Raw genomic sequence first — 24,915 nt, 5'->3', positions numbered from 1 at the left:
CCATAGGTCTGTTCATCTTCTAGGTCTCCATTATGTCTCAGTGTGTTTTTATGGATCAGGCCTGCGATTTTGCTTTGTGGAAGCCGTTGGCTGTCAGTACTTTAGTCAGGGTGCATAGTTCATATAAATAAATAAATATGCAGTAATATATAAACAAATATGACAACATCAATCATATTATAACCTATATTATCTTCCATTAGAGCCGTGGTGGTGAACCTATGGCACACATGCCAGAAGTGGCACGCAGAGCCATTACTGCCGGCATGTGAGCATTCGCCCAGAAAAGGTCTACTGCGCATGCATGCGCACCGCCTGCCTGACAGCTGATTGTCAGGTATCTGGCGTGCATGGGGGGTCCAGGGCAGCGCACAGGACACACTCGCGCATGCTCAGAAGCATGCGGCGGATGGGGGCGTCGCGCATGCATTCACAGAACTGTGCAGCATGGGTCACTTGGTTCGCACATGCATGTGTAAGTCATGTTGGTTGTGTGCACATGCACAGGAGGCAAGGGGGGGGCGCACTCATTGCCTTCTGGATGATGGCACACGAGCACAAGCAGGCAAGTACATGCACAATTATCGGCACAGGAGCCAAAAAGATTAGCCACCACTGCATTAGAGCTTCGAATATACAGTATAACCGTCCTAAATATTTCCTCATCTGTTTTTTCTTTCTCCTGTAAACCATATTTCACCTAATTCCACTCTCTAACCTCAATATCTGTCATTTAACCATTTATAGAATAGTTTCCATGATATAAAATAGTCTGAATCTTCTTTTCCTTCAATTTTTAGGGTTAACCTATCCATTCCTACACATTCCAGAATTTTTTGGATTATGATATCATCTGCGGAGATTTCTGGGTTTTTCCAACTGTGCATAGGCAATCCTAGCTGCTATTAGGATGCGTAGAACCAAATACGTGTTACCTTTATTGTAATTTCCTGCAATCATGCCCAACAAAAAAAGCGTCCACATTTTGATCACCTGACCATGGGGATGCTGCAACGGTCATAAGTGTGAGAAATGGTCATAAGTAACTGAACAGTCACTAAACAAATAGCTGTAAGTTGAAGTCTACCTGCATAATGTTTTAAGGAATGCTAAGCTCACTTGTATATCAAGTGATCAAATACAGTCACCAAGTTATGCAACCCACAAAACTTTTAATAAGACTTTCTGTTTTCCTGCCCTATTATTTTGTCCTTTTTCTCAATAACAAACGGTTCCATTAAACTTTTTCTTTTTCTCTGTGCTCTTTTTTTGTATTGTAAACAAAGGTCTAAATAAAATGATTTGATTTGATCTATATTGAAACAGGTTTCAAAAACACCCCCCACCCAGGACATTCCAGGTTTGTGAGTCCTGTAAAGGGCCTTCTGTGTGGTGGGTTGATGCAAATGTAAACTGCAGAAACAATCGTGCAAATATGCATTATTACACTCCCTACCAGATGCCTCAATATACGGTGTTTTTTTCTTTAAACTGGACAGTCTGCAATTTGCAATACAGCGACATCTGCACAGTCTCTTTCTTATTATTTGCTTTTTTTGAAACGTATTTTGAAAACATCCTGTTTTTGTTTTGGAAAAGCTAGCCATTCCATCCCAAGGCTTTCCTTGTCAAGCAAGACACGGTGCCAAGACAGACGGAGCTCAGTGAGTAAGTTTATGGGCAAAGGAGCTTTCCCGGAGAGAAGAAAAGGGCTCCAATGTATATATCTATATATATATAAGTGAAATACCCCTCACGCATCTTCACAAAATCTCCAGAACAATAAAGAACTACAAACTTGAAATTTGGCACATGTGTTCCTCTTGGCTTCTAGGTGCTCATTAAGAAAGGATTTTTCCAAATGACCATCAGAGCATAAGTATTTCATATATTATTATTATTATTATTATTATTATTATTATTATTATTATTATCTGATGCTAAGGAGTTCTATTCCCCCTCCCCACCTGAAAAGAAATCCAAATGCAAAACACAGAGGAGTTTCAGTTTTAGTTTCACAGCACCAAGCAGCTTTAGTACAGGACAGTTGAGCTAAGCCACACCAAGGCTCCTTGCTGTCTCCTTCTTGGTCACACAGCAAATACTGCTTCAGTTTCCATGTTTCAATTTCCAAACAGCCCTCAACTCTCACACACACTGACAGGAGGCTAGCCAGATGAATACCGATGGATGCTGGTAAGCAGAGGCACAATTTTCCCTCCTTATTTTCCTCCCCAAAAACTAAGCGTCACATGGTTTCATAACAAAGCACGAGTATAGAGCTAGTACGGTATAAAAATACTTCTTGGGAACAAAAGAGAGAATGATAACCCTAGTAATGATAACCACACCTGGAATACTGCAACCAATTTTGCTCACTCTACTACAAAAAAGACGTCCAGACTTTGGAAAAAGTGCAGAGAACAGCATCGATCAAAGGCCCGGAGACTAAAGCATATGAAGAACGGCTGCAGGGTTTGGGTTTGTTTAGTCTAAAGAAAAGAAGAATTAAGGGAGACAGGATATCAGTATTCCAGTATTTAAGGGGCTGCCACAAAGAAGAGAGGGGTCAAATTATTCTCCAATAATAAGAGGGCAGAACAAGAAACAATGGATGGAAACTAATCAAAGAGAGAAGCAACCTGGAATTAAGGAGAAACTTCCCAAAAATGAAGACAATTAACCAGTGGAACAGCTGGCCTTCTGAAATCATGGGCACTCCATCACTGGAGGCGTTTAAAAAGAATTTGGACGGTCACTTATCTGAAATAGTATAGGCTCTCCTGATTGAGCACGGGGCTGGACTAGAGCAGTGGTCACCAACCGGTGGGCCGAGGATCACTGCTGGTTCGTGAGATAATTTTGGAGGTCTGCAGAGAAATGTCCCACCCCCCCAAGCAATTAATCCAGGCTGTGTGGGAACACAAGGCTGCACCGCCCACATGGCCTCCCACCCTTCGGCCGAGCACAAACCTTACATGGAGTAGAGCCACACGGGCTGGAACTGGAAGGTAAGACCAGCGGCGGGGGAGGGAATCCCATCCCAGGGTGGTTTGCTGACTGGTGGGAAAGTCGGTCCCCTATTCCAGAGCTGCAGTAGTCACAGGACTGGCCCTTGGGTCATCCCGGAGCAGCTGCTCCTCCACCTGGGTGCACAAGCCTGCCATGGACTGGTGGAACTGCTCTGAGATGACCAAAGGGGCAGTTTTGTGACTCCTGCAGCTCTGGGATATGGGACTGCCTTTCCCACCAACGTCAGCAAGCCACCTGTCAGTCAACTTTCACATTAGTGGTTCGCGGGATTTAAAATTATGAGTTTGGTGGTGCTTGAAGTCCAAAAGGTTGGCGACCCCTTTGGATTAGATGACCTATAACGTCTCTTCTAGCTCTATTCCATTCTAAGATTCTAAGCCCTCTTAGAAAAAGGGTAGGGAAAAAAAGAAGTGGTGAGGATTTTCTAAGTACTGGAGAGAAACACTGTCAGTCAGGTAAAATCCAAATGCAGGCAGGCTAAGAGCCAACCCTGTTAGCAAAGAAGTCTTTAAAAGTACAAAGCTTGTCTCAAGGCAGACTTGGGGAGAAAAATGCAGACAGGGCATCAAATTAATTGCACTGCAAGAGACAGTAGGGTTCTAAAGCTCAACTACCTGAATGAGGAGGCAATTAAAATAAGAGAGCCACTTTGCATATTTTCAAATGCACGTATTCTTAATCGTTCACTTTCCAAGAGAGCTCCGACTTTGGAAAACCACCATTCTAAGGCAGAAAAATTGTACTTGCATCTCGTTGGCTTGGCTAGCAAGGTAATTTAATTACAGAACTTTGCTTAGATCCATGAATCTCAGTGGGAACGAAGCGCAAGTTTAGCTGAATTCAGCAGGCCTCGCTGAGCCTAAATGTGTTTGGTTGCTGGTGTATTATTCTGTGTGAATGCAGGCAATTAATCAGAACAGAGTTAGAAGGGATCTTGGAGGTCTTCTAGCCCACCCCCCTCCTCAAGCAGGAATCCCTACATGATTTCAGACAGATGGCTGTCCAGCGTCTTCCTTAAAAGCCTCCAGTGATGGAGCACTACAACTTCTGGTGGCAAGCAGTACCACTGGTTGGCTGTCCTTCCTGTTAGGAAGTTCCTCAATTCTAGGTTGCTTCTCTCCTTGATTAGTTTCCGCCCACTGTCCTGCCTTCAGGTGCTCTGGCGAATATTTGACCCCCTCTTCTTAGTGGCAGCCCCTCAAATACTGGACTGCTGCTATCATGTCACCCCTAGTTCTTTTCTCTAGACTGGCCATATCCAAATCCTGCAACCGTTCTTAGTGTTAGTCTCCAGGCCTTTAGTCATCTTAGCTGCTCAGTTTGCTTTTAGAAATTATGTAATGTGTTCTCTCAACCCAGTGTGTTGTCTTTTATTCTGGGAAACCAGGTTAAGGGAGCTGTGAGTCGGTGCCCTGTAGAAGAGGGGCCTCCTTGAACCCAGAGTTTATGAAGAGTGTATCTGAAATGCAATCGGAGTAGAGCTGGAAGGGACCTTAGAGGTCTTCAAGTCCAGCCCCTTGCACAGTCAGGAGACCTTCGCTACCATTTCAGAGAAGTGACTGTCCAGTCTCTTCTTGAAAGCCTCCTGTGATGAAGCACCCACAATTTCTGAAGGCAAAGCTGTTATCAAACCTTAGTAAGGCCACACCTGGGATACTGCGTCCAGTTTTGCTCTCCACATTAGAAAAAAGATGTTGAGACCTTGGGGGAAAAAAATGCAAAGAAGTGCAACTAAGATGATTAAAAGACCTGGAGATAAAAACATATGAAGAATGGTTTCAGGAGTTGGGTAGAGAAAAGAAGGACTAGGAGTGACATGATAGCGGTATTCCAATATTTGAGGAGCTACCAGAAGGAAGTGGGGGGCTCAAATTATCCTCCAAAGCACCAGGAAAGAAAGACAAGAAACGATGGATGGAAACAAATCAAGGAGAGAAGCAACTTGGAATTAAGGAGAACCTTCCTAACAATTAAGACAATTAAATTTATCCTTGATTCCAGGTTGCTTAAGGCAGTTAAGTCAAGGGCTACATTTTGTTCCTGTCCATATTAGCGCACAAATGCTTTACTATCCCTTCTTGAGTGCTGAAATCTGAGGACTTCCGGAGGATTTCAACCCTCCTTAAGAGCAAAAAGACAACTCAGATATGCTTTCCAAAATTGTACAATAATAAATCAGTTATTCCACAGTGCATACGCTAAGCCCAATTTGCATCAATCTTCAGTAAAGAAAACAAGTATACATAAACATACACACACACACACACACACACACACATATATTTATGCATACCCACACACCATCTCAAACAAGAGAGACCAAAAAAATAAAACAATTATGTTGTGATAAGATGATGATGACATATTTAATTCAGAAAGGTATGCAGTATGGAGCTGTTTTTGTCTTGACAGTTTACAAGGAGACATTAAAACTGCTCCAAATGACTCAGCCCAACATTGCACAATCTTTGCAAAGAATTTGCCCTACCACAACTCATGTCTGTATCTTACATTACTGAATCCAGTTTTTTTTTTTTTTACTGCAATACCAGGACAGGTAGAATAATGAACCACTTGGTTTATACGTTGGTCTCAAACGTACTTATGTGTTGTGAAACCCCGAGAGTTGAACTGATAGTGCCAGTGATCTATACATTTAATAAATGTGCTTTTGTGTTTTGGATTCAGTGGGATAAACTCATTTCATCATGGCTTAATGTTATATAAGAATGAGCAATGGCAGCGTGTTTAACAAACCACGCTTTAATGAAACCGTGATGCCATGCTTTGTATGAACATAGTCTAGGGTGACTTCTACAGGGAGCTTAAATTGGAAGGGTGTGGTTCCATCACATCTACTCCATCTTGCCTATTTGGATAAGAAAAATAATGTTTTGGGGGCTACCCAAAAATGTCACGTCCGTAATAAAAGGAACGCCTTGTATAGCAACCCTCAGATATCTATAATACATTCTATTCCAAGGGTGGACAACAATGGTACCTTGAAGAGCTGAGGTGGTGCAGTGGTTGGAGTGGGGTACTGTAGGCTGCTTCTGCTGACTGCCAGCTGAGTGCAATTTGGCAGTTCGACTCTCAGCAGGCTCAGCCTTCCATCCTTCCAGGTGGGTAAAATGAGGACCCAGATTTCTGGGGACAATAAACTGACTCTGTAAACTGCTTGGAGAAAGCGGTAAAGCACTGTGAAGTGGTATATCAGTCTAAGTGCTATTGCTTTATGACTGGTGGACTTCAACCCCCAGAATTCCTGAGCCAGGTGGGCAACTATGGCTCCTTTATGACCTGTGGACTTCAACTCCCAGAATCCCATGGTTGCGCACCCCTGCCCTTCTCTGTGTGTCCTGGAATGGGGGAAACCCACAGAAGCTTGCAATTTCCTGAAACACAAATTCTTTCTCTCACCTCTACCTCTCGGCTTCTGCCCACACGTTTAGTTTGGATCCAGGATCTCAAACCAGGGAGTATTTTTAGACATTAATGATCTGCAGATATTTGCAAAAGCAAAGCTAGGTTTAAAAAAAGAAAACGAAAGAAAGAAAGAAAAGAGGCACCCATAGAAAAACAGACAAGACTTCCTTGTTTTCCAAACCATTTAGGTAAATAACGGTGAACAAGCAGCCCAGATTATAGAGCGCTATATTTAGAGAAAGCAGAACCGTTGCTCACAGTGGCTCTATCAGACTGGCAAGCTCCTCATCCCAATGAAAAGTATAGACCTTCTGCATTGATTGGAAGCTCTCCAAACTCACGGTAGACTGGTGACCAGCTCTTTCTTGGTGCTTCTGGGGAGGGAAAACGATCGTTTCTTCCCTTTGTTGCATTGGGTAGATTTCCAAATATAAGAGTTGGGAAAGAAAACCATTGGGGTTACATGGGTTAGGCCATGATGGCGAACCTATGGCATGTGTGACACAGGTGGCACGCAGAGCCATTTCTGCAGGCATGCGAGGCCCAGCCAAACTTACCTGCGCTGCTCATGCGTGTGCCTCTCAGATGATTTCTGTCCCATTTGAGGCCGTTTTCACCCTCCGGGAGGCTCGAGGAAGCCTCTGCAGCCTCGGGAGGCCGAAAAACAGGCCTTGCGGAAATACCAGAAGTGCTGAAATGGGCCCGTTTTCAGCCTCCCGAGGCTGCAGAGGCTTCCCTCGAGCCTCTGGGAGGGCAGAAATGGCCTCAAATGGGCCAACATCAGCTGGGAGGCGCAGGCATGAGCAGTGCAGGAAAGGGGGCAGTGTGGGGGTGTTGTTGTTAACCTGGGTCATTCACGGGGACCAGAGGTTTTGCCTTCCAAGCTTCCTCAGGGAACTTCTCTCTACTGGAATGTGACCTTCCAGCAAAGAGAAGTTTAACAGATTTAACGGATTAACAGAGCTGGAAGGGACCTTGTAGTCATCTAGTCCAACCCCCGGCCAAGCAGGAGACCCCTACACCATTTCTGACAAATGGCAGTCCAAATCTCTTCTTGAAAGCCTCCAGTGATGAAGCTCCCATAACTTCCAAAGGCAACTTCTTGTTCCAGGGGTTGATTGTTCTCCCCGTCAGAAAATTCCTCCTTATTTCCAGGTTGAATCTCTCCTTGTTCAGTTTCCACCCATTATTCCTTGTCTGGCCTTCGGGTGCCTTGGAAAATAGCTTGACTCCCTCTTCTCTGTGGCAGCCCTTAAAATATTGGAACAGTGCTATCCTGTCTCCCCTGGTCCTTCTCTTCCCTAGACTAGCCAGGCCCAGTTCCTGCAATCGTTCATCATATGTTTGAGCCTCCAGTCCCCTCATCATCCTGGTTTCTCTTCTCTGCACTCTTTCTGGAGTCTCAGTGTCTTTTTTATAGTGTGGGGACCAAAACTGGATGCAGTATTCTAGGTGTGGTTTTACTAAGGCTTTATAGAGTGGTATTAGTACTTCCCTTGTTCTTGATTGTATCCCTCTGTTAATGCAATTTAGAATTGCATTGCATTGCAATTAATCAATGGAATAGCTTGTCTCTCTGAATTGTGGGTGGTTCATCACTGGAGGTTTTCAAGAATAGACTGGACAACCATTTGATAGGTATAAAGTCTCCTGTCTTGAGCAAAGGGGTTGGACTAGAAGACCCCCCAAGGTCTCTTCCAGCTTTATGATTCTAAAATAAGCTGGTCTATCTGGGATCCTGTTAGCATACAGCCATTCTTTTACCCACATCTGCACAATAAAAGGGGCTGCTGTTATAGAGAAAATTCAAAGAAAGGAATGCTGGGTTCATTGGTTCCAGTTCCAAACTAAAAAGTGGATATAAATCTAAAAAATAAGCTTAAAAATAAATGCTGTAACCCAGACAATCACTTATTTTAAACGAGAAAATGTTAAGGTTTTTTTTTTTTAAACCCATTTATAACATGGTCACAGAAAACTGCAGCTAAAGCCAGAACAAATTTGTTTGCATATTTCTAAGCCCTGGCCCTTGCTTTTTGAAATGCAAATGGGCACACCAAATCATGAAAATGAGACAAATGTGTAGTCTTTGGCTGCAAGCATACAACAGATGGGACTTGGGCCCTGAATTTTCCACAAGAGAGTGAACGGTAGAGGAACAAGAACCAAATACATGAAGTAGAACTATTGAGTAGAGATTATTCAAAGCATCAGAAGGGAAAGGAAGGGAAGGGAATGGAAAGGAAAATGAAGAAAGAGAAGGGAAAGAAAATGAGGAAGGGAAGGAAAATGAGGGAAGGAAGGAAAATGAATGGGGGAAGGGAAGGAAGGGAAGGGAAGGGAAGGGAGATAAAAGGAGAAAGGGAAGGGAAAGGAAAATGAGGGAAGGGAAGGAAAATGAGGGAAGGGAATGAAAGGAAAATGAATGGAGGGAAGGGAACGGAAGGAAGAGAAAAACATAGGAAGGAAATAGACAAAAAGGAAAAGAAAAAAAGAAAAGGGAAGGGAAGGGAAAGAGAAAAGGAAATTCTGCATTTCACCACAGTTATTAAGGATTCTAGGGCACCTTTATTTCTCCTGTTTGACATTAATGCCAGTCCTCCAGGCAGCCAAGGGGTACTCCATCATGTTCCCTGGAATTCAACCCCCTACTAAGGGACTAAGTGCTGGTCTGAAGCTGCGCCCCTCATCCCCAGTGCAGACGTTGTATCTGGCTCAAGCTAGCTACAAGGTGGATACAAGAATCGCAGGAGTTTGGGTCTCCCTGCTGGTGACCTGAGTTTCCAGGTGCTCCATCACTGGAGGTTTCCAAGAAGAGATTAGACAACCATTTGGCCAGGATGGTACAAGGACTCTTGCCCTGAGCAGGAGGGTTGGGCTAGAAGACCTCTACAATCCCTTCCAGCTCTAAAATTCTATCTTCTACAAGCTGGTTCTCTACTAACAATCGGGAACCCCACATCCAAATGCCATCCATTCAATAACCCCTTTGTAAAGACGCAATTCTTTCTGCAGAAATAGAGCCAAATGGGATATGCAGATGGCACCATTCTGCGTATCCGTTGTTTGTGTGTGTTTTCAGTGTAATTATTTTTTTTTAAAAAAAGGCATTTGCTGGAAATAGGGGAAAAAACACACGGCTGTGCTGCTGCCTTGCCAACATACACACCGTTAGCACTGAATCACGCTCCCGACTTGTTTATTTATTTACATGAAGGAAGTCATCAAGCTAGATCAGGGGTCTGCAACCTTAAACACTCAAGAGAGCCATTTCGACCCGTTTTCCATAGAGAAGAAAACAACGGAAGCCACAAAACCTGGCTGGGTGTGGCCAAATCAACGCCACTCCCACCCAATTACATGACACACACACACCCCGCCACGCCTACCCAGGTTTTGTGGCTCCTGGTGTTTTCTGTGGAAAATGGGACTCCCTCCCTCTCATTTCTGTTCTTGTGTGTTTTACCTTCTCAGGCCAACTAGTGGTAAGATCACCCAACAGGGCGCCACACAGGGGTGGGATCCGACTGGTGAAACTACCGGTTCGGTGATTTTGATGTTTTGCTTGGCTTGGTGGGCGTGGCAGGGGAAGGATACTGCAAAATCCCCATTCCCTCCCCACCCCACTAACCTGCTTTCCAGCTCCTTTCTCCTGTGCAAGGCAACCAAAGGAGACCCAGCTGATCAGCTGGGACTCAATGGAAGGCAGAGAATAGATGGGGTTGGTGGGGCCAGTCAGAGGTGGGATTGGCCGGTTCTCTGAACTACTCAAAATTTCCACTACCGGTTCTGTAGAACCGGTCAGAACCGGCTGAATCCCACCTCTGTCGCACAGCCTCTGCAAATGACATAAGAACAGGCTTTGGAGAATTATTGTTCTTGGGTATTGGTGAGCACTGGCCTTTCATATTGTACATGAATGTCATAGATTCAGATTAACAGAGTTGGAAGGGACCTGGTAGGCCATCCAGTCCAACCCCCATCCAAAGCAAGAGACCCTACACCATTTCTGACAGATGGCAGCCCAGTCTCTTCTTGAAAGCCTCCAGTGATGAAGCTCCCACAACTTCTGAAGGCAACTTCTGTTCCATCGGTTGATTATTCTGTTAGAAAATGTCTTCTTAATAATTGTTAATACATGGCAGTTGCCAAGTGCCCGAATTTTGATTCTGCGATCATGGGGAGGTTGCAACAGTCCTTAAGGGCGAGAACCTGTTTTAAGTCTTATTTTTTTTCCCTAGTGTTGTGCGATTAACTTTGAACCCATCGCTAAATAAATGGCTTTCCAAGTTAAGAACTACCTGTAGTGTTAAGTTCGTGAAGCCCTGGATTCATTTTACGACCAAAGCATTTATTTTGCAATGGCCATGTTTGCTTAACAACCCTACCCCATCCCCAAATTCACGATCGCAGTGCAAAATGCATCTTCTAGGTTTTCTCCTAAGGACTTTTTCATTGCCCCCCAAAATGTTAGAACCGGGTGCATAACTGCTGTCGTGCCCGTCAGAGTCTGAATCCGAGGAGGAAGATGAACATCTGACAGGGAGTCGGAATGTGGCTCTCTTGGCTGTGGAGGAAACTGGGGAAGGGCAAAGTCCAGCTGGGTAGAGCAGGGAAGAGGTAGAGCAAGGGAGAGGGAATTCAGAGGAAGACCCAGGCCCACGCCCTCTTCATTCTAGGGCACACAGGGAGGAACGGAGAAGGGAGCAACATAGGTTGCATGGCTTATGGGGGAGGAAAGGGCCCTGATTCCCTTCATTAGCCACACCTGGGAAGGGAGTTTAAAAGAGATGCAAGCTGAGTGCTATGTCTGCTGGGAACAAACATGAGTTTATCTCGTGTGTACTTTGGTTATTTGTGTTCCTGGCATCTTCTCAACCATGTTGAGTTATTGCCATGCCTTCATGTCTGGAATTCTTGCTCCTGCCTGCCGGACTAATTATCTCATTTTGCCTTGATTGGACTTATAGTTACAGTTTTTGTTGACCATGTTTTGGACTTGATTCTCTGCAGCCCAAGGCTGTTCCTGGGAGAGTTTTTTCTCCAGCCAGAAGGTAACCGGGACATTGGGGGACAAAGTTGGAGCTAATAAAGGGACTCCAACTGATTATCTGTCTGTGTTGCCTTTGTGCCACGCCCCTTTGGGTCCTCACAACTGCATTGGTGATAGGTGCACATCAACACTTCCCCTGGGAGCTTCAAGTCTCCTTCTGTTTTTCTAAAGAGGGTCTCTTTATTCTCGTAAAAGCTACGGTGGCAGATAAGAAGGTGGAAAAAAATGTTCTTTATTAGCTTTTCCCTCCAGGGAGCACTGAGTTTACCCCCCAGCCCTCAATGCTCTGAAAACAGGAGGGAAGCCAAGCCACACCCAGGCTTGTAAGGTTGACATACTGGTGATATAAAGCAAGAAGGGAGAAAAATGGGCTCTTTTTCTGTCCCTGATGGGTTAAAACAAAGTCAGCAATTCACCTTTTGTGCGAGTCGACAGGGGCAAGTTTTCAACGGGAGGAACCGATTTCATGCCTCCTGCGCCAAATAGCTTTTAAGCAGCCATTGTTATTTGACTTGATCGGGGAGTTACCTGTGGGGACTTGCCCCTGGCTCCCCAATCACATCAGGGGCCTGGGATTCGCAGCAGTTTCCCCTGCTTTGCTTTCGCTTTTAATCTGTGTGATCCCTGGTAGGTAAATAAGACATGACTCTACCTGTAGCAGGTAGTTCGAATAACGTCACTGGAAATTGCTGCAAGGGAACCATTGGCTTCTCTTGGGGTTCACAGAGTTTGCGGAAATGAAGCCGGAGGGAGGGAGGGAAGAAGAAGGGAGGGAGGGAGGACAAGGCAGGGAAGGAGGGAAGGAGGGAGGAGAGGGAGATGGGAAGAAGGAAGGACAAAGCAGGGAGGAAGGGAGGGAGGGAAGAGAGGGAGAGGGAAGGAAGGAAGAAGAGGGAGAAGGGAAGAAGGAAGGACAGAGATGGGAAGGAGGAAGGAGGAAGAAAGGAGGGAGGGGAAAGGAAGGAAGGAGAGGGAGATGGGAAGAAGGAAGGACAGAGAGCTGAAAAGAAGAAAGGAGGAAGAAAGGAAGGATGGAGGGAAAAAGGTGGGAGGGAGGGAAGGAAGGAAGGAGAGGGAGATGGGAAGAAGGAAGGACAGAGAGCTGAAAAGAAGAAAGGAGGAAGAAAGGAAGGATGGAGGGAAAAGGTGGGAGGGAGGGAAGGAAGGAAGAAGAGGGAGAAGGGAAGAAGGAAGGACAGAGATGGGAAGGAGGAAGAAAGGAGGGAGGGGAAAGGGTGGGGGGAGGGAAGGAAGGAAGGAGAGGAGATGGGAAGAAGGAAGGACAGAGAGCTGAAAAGAAGAAAGGAGGAAGAAAGGAAGGATGGAGGGGAAAAGGTGGGGGAGGGAAGGAAGGAAGGAGAGGGAGATGGGAAGAAGGAAGGACAGAGAGCTGAAAAGAAGAAAGGAGGAAGAAAGGAAGGATGGAGGGGGAAAAGGTGGGAGGGAGGGAAGGAAGGAATCAGCCTAGAGTTCTTGAGCTCCCTCCAACGGTCCATGTTCAGCCCCTCTTGTATTCTAGCACCCATTTAGTGCTGACCATGAGTCGATTAGATTCTCGGGTCCTGTAAAGGCATGAGGATCCCAACGGTGCTTTTTCCAAAAGGCAACTGGACTTTCTTCGTCTTTTTCTTTGAAAATGTTTCGCTTCTCATCCAAGAAGCTTCTTTAGTTCGAAACATTTTCGAAGAAGAAAAACCAAGGAAGTCCAGTTGCCTTTTTGGAAAAAGCACCTTTGGGACAACCATGACCAGGATAAATAAGCAATAAATCACCTTAACTGGAACTTTGATGCGATCCCGATTCTTTGCGCCTGAATTAAGAAAAAGCAGGACGAAAGTCTCATAAATGAATACCAAGGACTCTTAATGATGGAAATTGAGGTTTCCGGGATGCAAAGGAAGCATTCTGCAAAATAGGATAATTTGTGCCTCAGATGAGAACTCTGGATTGATTTGTTTGACAATCCATTGATTTCTTTCCTTGGCTGTCTGTAGTATCCTCAGGGGTCTTCTCCAACACCAGAAATGTCCATACTCTTCTTCTCCTGATTGTTCAAAGTCCAACTTTCACTTCCGTAGAGTGCCCCAGGGAATAGCAACAGCACTCAGGCTTAGTATATACCTCTTCACGGTGCTTTTACAGCCCTCTCTAAGTGCTTTACAGAGTCAGCCTCTTGCCCCCAACAATCTGGGTCCTCATTTTACCCACCTCAGAAGGATGGAAGGCTGAGTCAACCTGGAGCCAGTCAGGATCAAACTGTTGGCAGTGGGCAGAGTCAGCCTGCAATGCTGGATGGATGGGTGGATGGATGGCCGATAGCAGAAGCACTTAAGACTTATATACCACTTCACAGTGCTTTACAACCTTCTCTCAGCGTTTTACCAAGTCAGCATATTGACCCCCAACAATCTGGCTCCTCATTTTACCCACCTCGGAAGGACAGAAAGCTCAGTCAACCTTGAGCCGGTCAGAATCGAACTGCTGGCAGTGGGAATGCAGAGTTTGCCTGCAATACTGCATTCTAACCACTGCAAACCATGGATAGATGAATGGAGGGAGGGAGGGAGGGAGGGAGGGAAGGCAGTAGCATTTAGACTTATATACCACTTCACAGTACTTTACAGCCCCCTGTAAGTAGTTTACAGAGTCAGCCTATTGCCCCCGTATTTTACCGGCCTCAGAAGGATAGAGGGATGAGTCAGAATCGAACTCCAGATTGTGGGCAAAGTCAACTTTCAATACTGCATTTTAACCACTGTGCCACCACGTTCTTAGTTGATTAGACCCGTGGCTTTTACGAATCCAAGAGAATTTTTTTTTTCACCCTAACACCACAGGTAGTCCTTGATTTATAACTTCGTTTAGTGACTGAAATTACAAAGGATTGAAGAAGTGACTTGTGACTGTTTTTTTACACTTACGACCATTGCATCATCATCATCATGGTCACAGGATCAAAATTCAAACGCTTGGCAATTGATTCCTATTTATATGACGGTTGCAGTGTCCCAGGGATGTGTGAACAGCTTTTACCATCTTCTGATAAGCAAAGTCAACGGAGAAATCAGTTTTACTTTACAACCGTGCTGCTAATTTAACAACTGCACTGATTCACTTAACAACTGTGGCAAGAAAGGTGATAAAATGGAGCAAGACTAACTTAACATCTGTCTCGCTTAGCAACAGAAATTATGGGCTTTAGTTTGGTCATAAGTTGAGGACTACCTGTATTGTGGACCCACAGTCAAAGCCTCAGAGACGCTAACCAATGCCTATGATAGGTCAAATCAAGACCTTGATTCGATTTGATGCCTGAAATCAGGACATCATCGGCGTCAGCGAAGGAATGCAGTTTCTTTCGTTTGGAAAGATTGCTATAAAAGCTTTTGCCCAACTGGAAAGAAAAAAAGGCAACTGAAGACGAAATAGCAAAAAAAAAATGTGGCCCCCGTTCCCAAAGATCAAAATCCACTAGGGGAGGTAATTGTGTTACTCTGTCTAATGGTAGGAGAGGCCTTGCACTATTGTACGATTTGTGTAAGTTTTCTGTTTCAAAATAATCAAAAAAAATCAAGAAATTCCAAAACAGAAATAGGGAAATCATAAAACATTGCCACCTAGTGGCAATTCCTGCAAGACGACTCGCCTCTCTCTAGGGATGTCCTGTGCATGAGTTCAGACATGCTTAATTTGACACCAGGGTTAACAAACAAGAAAGCCTGCACTCGTTTAGCCTGCTCTGCTTCAGCAAAACGGCACGTTGGGGTGCCTTCCTGTGATGGTCTGGGGTTTTACACAACTGCGAAGACGGAGCTTCCCGGAACAGGGTTCTCTCTAACTCAGTTCTAGTTGAAAGTTAAACTTGGTTAAGAGAGATCCCTCAGATGAAATTAGCTATCCGCATGCAACTTATGCACTGAAACTGATAGCCGGAGGTTGAAGTGACTTATTTCCGAGACTGAGATAAGAGAAATGCTAAGAAAACGGAGCTGTTCCTGGAGAACCTGCACTTTGAGGAAGCAAGGATAGGAAATGGTTTTAAAAGTCTGATGCTGGAGAAGGCAGACCTGAGAACTGCACAAGGAGGAGAGAAAATAAACCAAGGAATCGTGGGGAAGGGCGGAGGAATCAAGCCAATGTTCTCACTCCAGAACCAAACGGTCAGGCTTAAATTTATTTTACTTTGCAGGCGTTCTGTGAAGATCTGGTCTCCTGCTTGAGGTGGGGGGGTGGACTAGAAGACCTCGAAGGGTCCCTTCCAGCTCTTATTCAGATGGATCGGTTGATCTGCCCCTTTGAGAAAAAAAAACACTGTAATGCTACCCAAAGAAGAAGAGGATGAGGAGCAAGAAAATCAATGGATTCAGTTACAGCAGTGATGGGCTCATTGTTGGAAGACCGAGTTATGGACAGACTGTCATGGAGAATTGCAGAATAACGGAGCTGGAAGGGGCCTTGGAGGTCTTCTAGTCCAACCCCACCTGCTCAATGTCTCCCCATTGAGCAGGAGGGGTTGGACTAGAAGACCTCCAAGGTCCCTTCCAGCTCCATTATTCTGTACAAGTGGCTGCCCGGTGTCTTTTTGAAAACCTTCCAGTGATGAAGCACCCACAACGTCTGAAGGCAAAGTTGTTCCACTGGTTAATTCTCCTCACTGTAAGAATATTTCTCCTTCATTCCAGGTTGCTTCTCTCCTTGGTTAGTTTCCATCCGTTGCTTCTTGTCCTGCCTTCTGGTGCTTTGGAGAATAGCTTCACACACACACACACACACACACACACCTCTTCTCAGTGACAATCCTTCAAATATTGAAACACTGCTGTCGTGCAAATTCTTTCTACGTAGTTGCTAAGAGCTGATATTGAATTGAAAAGCATGTAAACACTCTACCCGCCTATGAATGCAAGGCCCAGTATTGTAGAGATCCCTGTACCGCTGCGAAGGGTGGAAAGGAAAATAATGACCAGCAACAAGATGGATGGCCTCAATTACAGATTGCCCTTGACTTAGGAACACACATTGCAGAGCAAGGGGATTTGTTTAGTGAGTTGCATCCAATTTTAAAACCTTTTCCCCAGAGTTAAACGAATCTTGCTGTCCTTTAAGTGAATCAGGTGGTAGTTAGGCAGATCTGGCTTCCTCCATTGACAGTGCTTGTTGGAAACTGTCTTAAGAAGCAGAGGTGGTTATTCGGCAGGTTCCGACCAGTTCTGGAGAACCAGTAGTGGAAATTTTGAGTAGTTCGGAGAACCAGCAAATTCCACCTCTGACTGGAGATTTTGCAGTATTCTTCCCCTGCCATGCCCACCAAGCCACGCCCACAGAACTGGTAGTAAAAAAAATTGAATCCCCACCGTTAGTAGGAAGGTCATAATTGACTTCAGGAGGAAGAGAGATGTACATTTACCATTGTACATAAATGGCGAGGAAGTGGAGAGGGGTGGTAGTTTTAAATTTCTGGGCACTTCTATCTTGGAGGACCTCTCATGGACTATGAATGCTAACATGCTTGTGAAGAAGGCACAGAGGAAGAGGCTGTACTTCCTGAGAATGCCCAGGAAGACAAATCTATCTCAGCATCTACTTCTCTCCTACTATCGCTGCACCATCGAGAGTGTCCTGACATACGGCATCCTTGCATGGGATGGGAGCAGCTCTGGAGCAGACAAAAAAGCATTCAAACTGCCTAGAATATCATTGGTCTCCAGCTACCAGCCCTGGACGACATCTTCGCATCTCGCTGGAAGTCGCACAACATTCTTAGCGACTCTTCCCATCCTGCTCACAATCTTTGTGAACTGTTGCCTTCTGGCAGAAGATGCAGAACAATTAAAACTCAGACCACACGTTTCCTGAACAGTTTTTATCCCAGAGCTATAATTGCACTTAACAATGAACTTAAGGACCACTGCTGTTGGACAGTATTACTTGGTCTGTTGTGTGGATGCTTGTGTGTGTTTTAGGAGGCAGGGAATTTTGGTGGGTAGGGAGGTGTTTGGGGAATGTCATGTATGTGTGCATGTTTAGTCTGGTCTCTGGGTGTTGTGTGAATTTCGTTGTATGTGTATACTGTGTATATACACGTACAATGACAATAAAGAATTCAATTAAATTCAATAAATGGTGGATCACGTGATTTTGGGAGGCTGCAACCATTGTAAATACAAGCTGCCTGCCAAGCACCCAAATTTTGATCATGTGACCATGGCGGATGCTGCAACCATCGTAAGTGCAAGGACTGGCCATAAGTCACCTTTTTCAGTGCTCTTGTAACTTGGAACAGATGCTAAATGCATGGCTGTAATTGCAGGAGTATCTGTGTAGAGCAACAATGACTTCGCAAGTGAAATTCCTCCCGGAGGGCACAATTTTTTCTGGAAAACTCTTCAGTCAACAGCTTGGTGATACACATCATTAATCAAACAATCTAGAAAGATCGTCTCTATCGCCTTTTTGAGTTTCCCACCTGCCCTAAAAACCAGAGCAGAAACAGGCGGGGATGGACGATTGTTGAAGTCGCTATCCTGAATATTTTGTTCTTTACTTTTTTACTCTAGCAACAACAAAGAAAACGGAAACAAGAGAGGAAGCAACAACTTCCTTTCTGCCAGCTCTACAAAGACTTGAGAAATGGCTAGTATGTACTCAATCTGGAACATTTAGTATCAATGGGTAGACAGTAAAACATGATAAATATAGGTCAAAAAAGGAAATTAAATTGGCATATTGGTATATAGGTAGGACTAACGAGAAGCCGTTGAAATTCAGATACTGCCAGAAAATGGAGATTTATATAAATATTAATATTTAATTTGTAATATTTATGTAGCTATACTTATATTGCATTGTATGCTTAAAAATGTATAATTTATCTCCTCTTAAGGCTATTGATTATAGAGCACAGTACATAACTATAGTTATATAAATGTATTTCTAATCTTTTTTAGATATATATATGTGTACTTAATGTTAATATGTTTTTTCTTCTTGTTTGAACCATCAACCTATATATATGAATTGCTTTTTATTAATATTATCAAGGCACTGTAAATTAGTATTACTGATTTTATAAACAACTGTCAAGTATTAATTGTAGGTATTGTGTTTATTGTACTGTCAAGAAAATGATGTTGCAAAGGTATTGACACATCTTCTATTATTGAAATTTTTGTAAATGTTTTAATATTTTGAAGTTTTGTAAATTCTTTAATATTTTGAATTTCAATGAAGAATTTTTTAAAATTAAAAAAGAGAGAGAAATGGCTATTATAACGATGAAACCAGGGATGGTGGCTTGTAAGCTGCCAGCCTTCAGAGCTAAATGGTCAAAGAGAAGGGATTACCAGGTACGGAGTAGAAACATCTACTGTATCTTTTTGATACAGTCCTCAACTTCAAACTGTTCCAAATTAGAACGGCACTGAAAAAAATGACTTATGATCTTTTCCCCCCACATTTAAGAGCGCCACAGCATCCTCATGGTCCTAATGATCGAAATTCAGACACAAGGCAACTCATATTTACGATGGGTGCAATGCGCAAGGGTCATGTGACCTCCTTTTGCAACCTTCTGACAAGCAAAGCTAATAGGGCAGCCGGGTTCACTTTAACTACCGTGTCCCTACCTTAATCACAACTGCAGTGGTTCACTTAAGAGCCACAGCAAGAAAAGTCTTAAAAGTGGGGGGACGGAAACTCACTTAACAAACAATTTTGGCTTCGATTGCGGTCGTAAGTCGAGAATCCACCTGTACTGGCATCAGACCCGATGGAGAAATGATGTTATGTTTAATAGATGCTGTAAACCGACTGGAATCACACAGGCTGATGAAGGATGATTGGCAATAAAGAACTTGGCTGCATTGCCAGGATGATGGATGACTTGGCAGCTCTCCGGTAAACGCTCTTTGCAGATCAAAGTTCAACGTGTCTGTATTCGTTGTTTAAAATAACCTAATTGCTCCCACTAAACGGGTCCAAATCTCGACTGTGGAGATGGAACTGGAGGCTGGAAAGAGAACTGCCAAATGGCCTCTGTGACTGTAAGGCAAGGAGCCCCTGATTGGAGACTCGAGACATTGCAGAAGGGGATTTACGCATGCCGGATAATGATGCAAGGAGCGTGGAAGGAGATATTCCCCCTGAGAACCAACAGGTGGAAGGAAGCACTCATATTTCTCCCACCTGGAGTTTCCTCCCCCCCCCCACCACCAAGTGTCTCCCAGACAGATGGAGACAGATCAATCAATCAATCAATCAGATTCCATTCCCCACCATCCAGTCAGAGCTGAAGAAGCTTCTTGGATAAGAAGCAAAATGTCTTCAAATAAAAACAACAAAGTCCAAAGTTGCTTCTTGAAAAAAAGCACCATATACACAATTCTTTCAACAGTTCCCAAAAGGCTTTGCGCTTATTTGTATCACTCTGGTGATCTTGAGGACACAGATAAACCTACAAGTGGCCTCAACGGCTCTCTAAAAGGATGCAAAGGACTGTAAGGACTATAAATCCTTCCGTTCCCCTCCATCCAGCTAGAGCTGAGGAAGCTTCTTGGGTGAGAAGCGAAACATCTTCAAAGAAAAAAACAAGAAAATCCATGAGCTGGACAACCATGAGCTGGAGGACTGGGGATCTCTACAAACTTTTAGCTATGCAATTTGGGATGAACACTCTTCGGATGGTGTGGGAGAACGAATGGATTTCCTGAAAAACTGCAAGCCACAAGAACCATTTGTGCTTCAGTCTGAGATGCAGACAACAGAGACTCATCCCGAACAGCCTCCGACTGACTTCAACAGAGAAGGGACACAGGGCAGAAATCATCCTGCAGCCAAGAAGGCTCCACAGCCATTTGCACTACTCAAGTGACAAAAATAAAACCTCCAAGTGGCCTCAGTGACCCTCTAAAAGGATGCAAATGACCAGCTGTCTGCAAGGAGCATAAATCCTTCCACTCCCCACCATCCAGTCAGAACTGAAGAAGCTTCTTGGGTGAGAAGCGAAACGTCCTCCAAGAAAAAACCAGGAAGTCCAGGTGCCTCTTGGGACAACCACGACCTGGATGACTGAGAATCTCCATGGACGATCAGAATAGAGCTGGAAGGGACCTTGAGGAAAGCCAGCATGGCCTTTACCTTGTTTATCTCGGTTTGTTTTCCCTTCATCATGCCCGACAGCCTTGTTCATCTCTCCCATTTTATTTCAGCTTATTCAAAATCTTTATGGATGATAAGCAAAAGATAATGTTTTCCCTGGAGTTCAACCCAGGTCTGGATGTTGTATTTTCTGGCAACGTGGAGGCATTATACCAGAAAACCAGGGATAGGGTCACTTTTAAACTTCAAAAACATTTAGAGTTTTAATTTTTTAAACTTCAATTTAAAACATTTTAACTTTAAATTAAAAAAAAGCTTCAACTTTTTACCCTTTAAAAATCTTCACGGAAGCCATGTTTGATTTGCTTTGGAAAGTCTCTGACTTTCCACCCAAATCTGACTCTGAAGCCACTATTATAAATAGGAGTGCAAAAATTAAAAATAGTACAGAGGCAGAAGGTTTATCGGGCTGCGTAGCTGAATTATAAGAATACAGGAAATGGCTGCATTTTAGGCTATTTGTTCAACTACCAGCACTGTTAGAATAAGATCATCTTTCCTGCAAACGACTTTGGTGTGTATGCTTGTTAAATGAAAAATGTACACATTTTAATTTTAAAAAAAAATGAATTAGCCTTTGGTAGTGACTCTTTGGCAGAGGATCTTTCCCAATTGCTCCTACTGAATCTTTGAACTGGATATGCCGAAGGCTAGGGATGTGTGAGAATTTTATTGTTCGTTTTTCTACAAGAAAGTAATGTCACCTTACATAAAAGGGAGAGATGCGGAGATGGAAGAGGAAGGAGAAAGCAGGCCCAATTTATCTCTCCAGACAGAAGGGTTCATAAAACATTGGCTTCAAACCAATGTTGCCAGTTTTTTTCTTTTGACAAAATCTGGTTGTGTTTAGTATAGAATAACCTCCACTCAAACACATTCAGGAACGTTTACAATCGGAGCAGACAGTTAAAAAAAAAAGAGATGAATCAGAAAGCAGTGGGATACTAGCATTCTGAAGTCAAAATGCATTAGATCTCCATTTCAAATTTAATTCCAAAAAACAGACCTGATTTTTCCTGACAGACAGGGTAGAAATATATTATTTCTTCCCCGCACGCTCCCAAAGAAAGAGCTAAGAATACAGGATTTGTCCGTAGCAAGGATGGTTGGAGTTCAACCTCTCCTGATCTTTTTGCACTCAATTGGGTGGAATTTATATGTCTAAACTGCAATTTTTTCTTCTTCCCCAGAAAAATAGTCCAGTTGCCTTTTTTTCAAAAATAAAAACCATTTTTGATACAACTGGATGACTGAGAATCTTCATAGATACTAAAGCTGCAATCTTCAAATGCACATCCCTCCCTAATTGTTGCAACTCTTTTCAGATTCGTCTTTAGCATACTTAATTATCCTAATTAGATTTTCTATTATATTTTCAATTTTCTTCCGGGCCAGTTAAAATCAGCTTAGTCAACTAAGCAAATGAGTTTGAACAGTAATTATTGAGATTTTGTGAGGCTGCAATTGAACCTTTTCTCACTTCCCGCAAAGCCTTCAGAACTTCTGAAAATAAAGAGTAAAATACCAATAATATTCTCCTAATTATCCATCATTTCTCTGATCTTTTCAATTAAGCAAGCAGATTCTTGCCTAGGAAATCTCATGCCAGCATTCCCAATTCCTTTTTTTTTCTCCTAGATGCGATTTCACAAGACACAAGAGCAACTGAGCTGTGGTGACGCTCAAGTCAGGATATTACATTCATGTTCAGGATAGCCATGGCCAAGCTAGGAAAAAGTGGGGCTTCTTTGTTTAGAAGCAGGCTATCCCTTCATCCATTCCTGAGAACCAAGAAGTTTTTAAGATTTATTTACGTACGGTTTAATACTTTCTCACTTCCCGCAAAGCGTTCAGAACTTTTAAAAATGAAGGGTCAATGCCCATATTCTCCCGAGAGCCCATCTGGGTTGGTAAAAAGTGAAATCACGAATTGAACTCTCTTTTTATCTGTAAAATTTAGAATCCCTGCCTTCCTCAAAGGGGTCAACCAGGTCTCTTAAAAACCCAGTAGCATCTGCACATTAACCTGAGTTAGTTTAACCAGTGAACTCCAGGCATTTAGTTGGCTTAGGCTACAGTGGCTTGTACGTAGCCAGACAATGGGCTAATTCAGCAATCAAGCATGTTGTAGGAACACATCCACGGCTGCCAATTTCCAGAGGGATAACTGTGGTCTGTTGAGGCAAACACAATAGACAGTGGAGGCTTTGTTCACACAAGATAATTATTGAGGGGAGAGCCAAACTGCGGTTTGATCAAATCGGCCAACTTGGCGGGGGGGGATATTGAATGACACTCAAGTAAATGTTCAGAGCTTGGGTTCGCACAACTCACGAGGCTGCAGGGCAGGTTGTTCGCTTTGCAGGACCCAGCTTGCAACATCTGGACAAGCCTAACCTTGGTTTTCTGCAAATACGGGTACTCGGCAGCTTATAACCGTTGGTTTGCTTAGCAACCAAAGTTACAATGGCATTAAAAAAATAAAAAAGAAGAACTTACAGCAGGACTCCTCACACTATAGAGCCGTGATGGCGAACCTATGGCACGCATGCTAGAAGTGGAACACAGAGCCATTTCTGCCGACAATGCGAGAGGTCGCCCGGAAGAGCCCCACTGACCACGCACACACACACACACACACACGCCAGCCAGCTGATTGTTGGGGATCTGCCACGCATGCGCGATGGGAGATGCGTTTGTGGGCGACGTGTGTGTATGCGCAGAGGCATGCGGCTGCGGGGAGTTGTGTGCACATGTGCACAGCAGTGCAATGTGGGGGGTTCACATGTGCGGGAGGGCGGGGGAGTTGCGCATGCATTGCATCATGGGTGCAGGCACATGAGCGCACTTTGGGCACGCAATGTGGAAAAGGTTAGCCATCACTGCTATAGGGCATTGCACACCAGAGAAACCATACACAAGGATAGTTTTTTCCCAAGCGCCACCACTCTGCTAAACAAATAATTCCCTCAAAACTGTCAAACTATTTACTAAGTCTGCACTACTATCACTATTACTCCTTCTGTCCTTCCTTTCATCGATCTCCACCCACTGGTGACTGCATGAATGTAACTTTGTTGCTTGTATCCTTATGATTTTTTAAATTGACTGTTTACTAGTATTAATTTGATTTGATTCGATCACTTATTGTTTCCTAGTATGATTTGATTATGTGTACTCTTTGACTACTATTAATATATCTATGATTCTTGACAAAGGTATTTTTTTTCTTTTTATGTACACTGAGAGCATTTGCACCAAAACAAATTCCTTGTGTGTCTGTTCTATTCTATTCTACTCTATTCTATTCTTTCCTATTTTATTTTATTCTATTCTTTTTTCTATTCTATTCTTTCCTATTTTATTCTATTCTTTTCTATTTTATTCTATTCTGTTCTATTCTATTCTTATCCTTCATCCCACCTATTCTATTCAACGTTATTCTATTCTTTCCTATTTTATTCGATTCGATTCTTCTAATTCCCTTTGCTGCGTGGCGCGTAGGATCGGGCTGTTCGGCGTCGATCCCCTCGTTCGGGTCGGTGGGGCTGGCTTGCGTGGGGGAAATCCACGCTGGGGCGGGTCGGTACTCGCGACGAAAGACGCGAACTCCACCGGGGGAGGAGGCGGGGGAGGACCGAGTTTGCAGAGGGCGCGGAGAATAGGTCGGGGGTCCCAGGCTGCTGCCCGTTGCAAAACCGGGAAAAGCCAGGCGAAAAGCGGGATCTTAGCAGCCGCTCTTGCGCCCTATCCCGCGCGCAACCCTGCACGTCCTGCTTTTCTGTATGAGTTGGCACCCTTTCTGCCTCTTGCGCGCGCGCACACACAAACACACACACACACACACACTCGCCTTGTCTGCTGGATTTCCTGTTTCCTGCTTTGCAGCGACTCACGTCCTGCTTCTGCTGGTTGCTAAGGCCGGGCTTTGCGTGGGGTTGCCTGGTTGTGAGAAAAGAGCAGCGTGCAAAGGCGGGCAGGAGCAGAGGCACCTGGGATTCTCACCTGGGTGGAAATGCTGCGCAGGGTCAGGCCGAAGGGGCTTTTAGGGAGTGTTCAGCATGGCCTGTGGCTTAAGCCCCAAGATTTGGGGGGAGGGGGAGGGGGTATCGTTGAAATGCAGAGGGTTCAGGGAGTCCTCGACTTACGGGCACAACAGGATCAGAATTTCTGTTGCTAAGCAAGGAAGTTGCTAAATGAGTTGCACCTGATTTTAGAACCTTTTTTTTTGCCACCGTTGCTAAGTG

This window comes from Pseudonaja textilis, chromosome 11, assembly GCF_049901715.1.
Source record: "Pseudonaja textilis isolate UNSWEBS1 chromosome 11, rPseTex1.2, whole genome shotgun sequence".
In the NCBI taxonomy this organism is placed as follows: domain Eukaryota; kingdom Metazoa; phylum Chordata; class Lepidosauria; order Squamata; family Elapidae; genus Pseudonaja; species Pseudonaja textilis.
The sequence above is the reverse complement of the archived record's forward strand: the minus strand, read 5'-3'. Positions refer to the sequence as shown.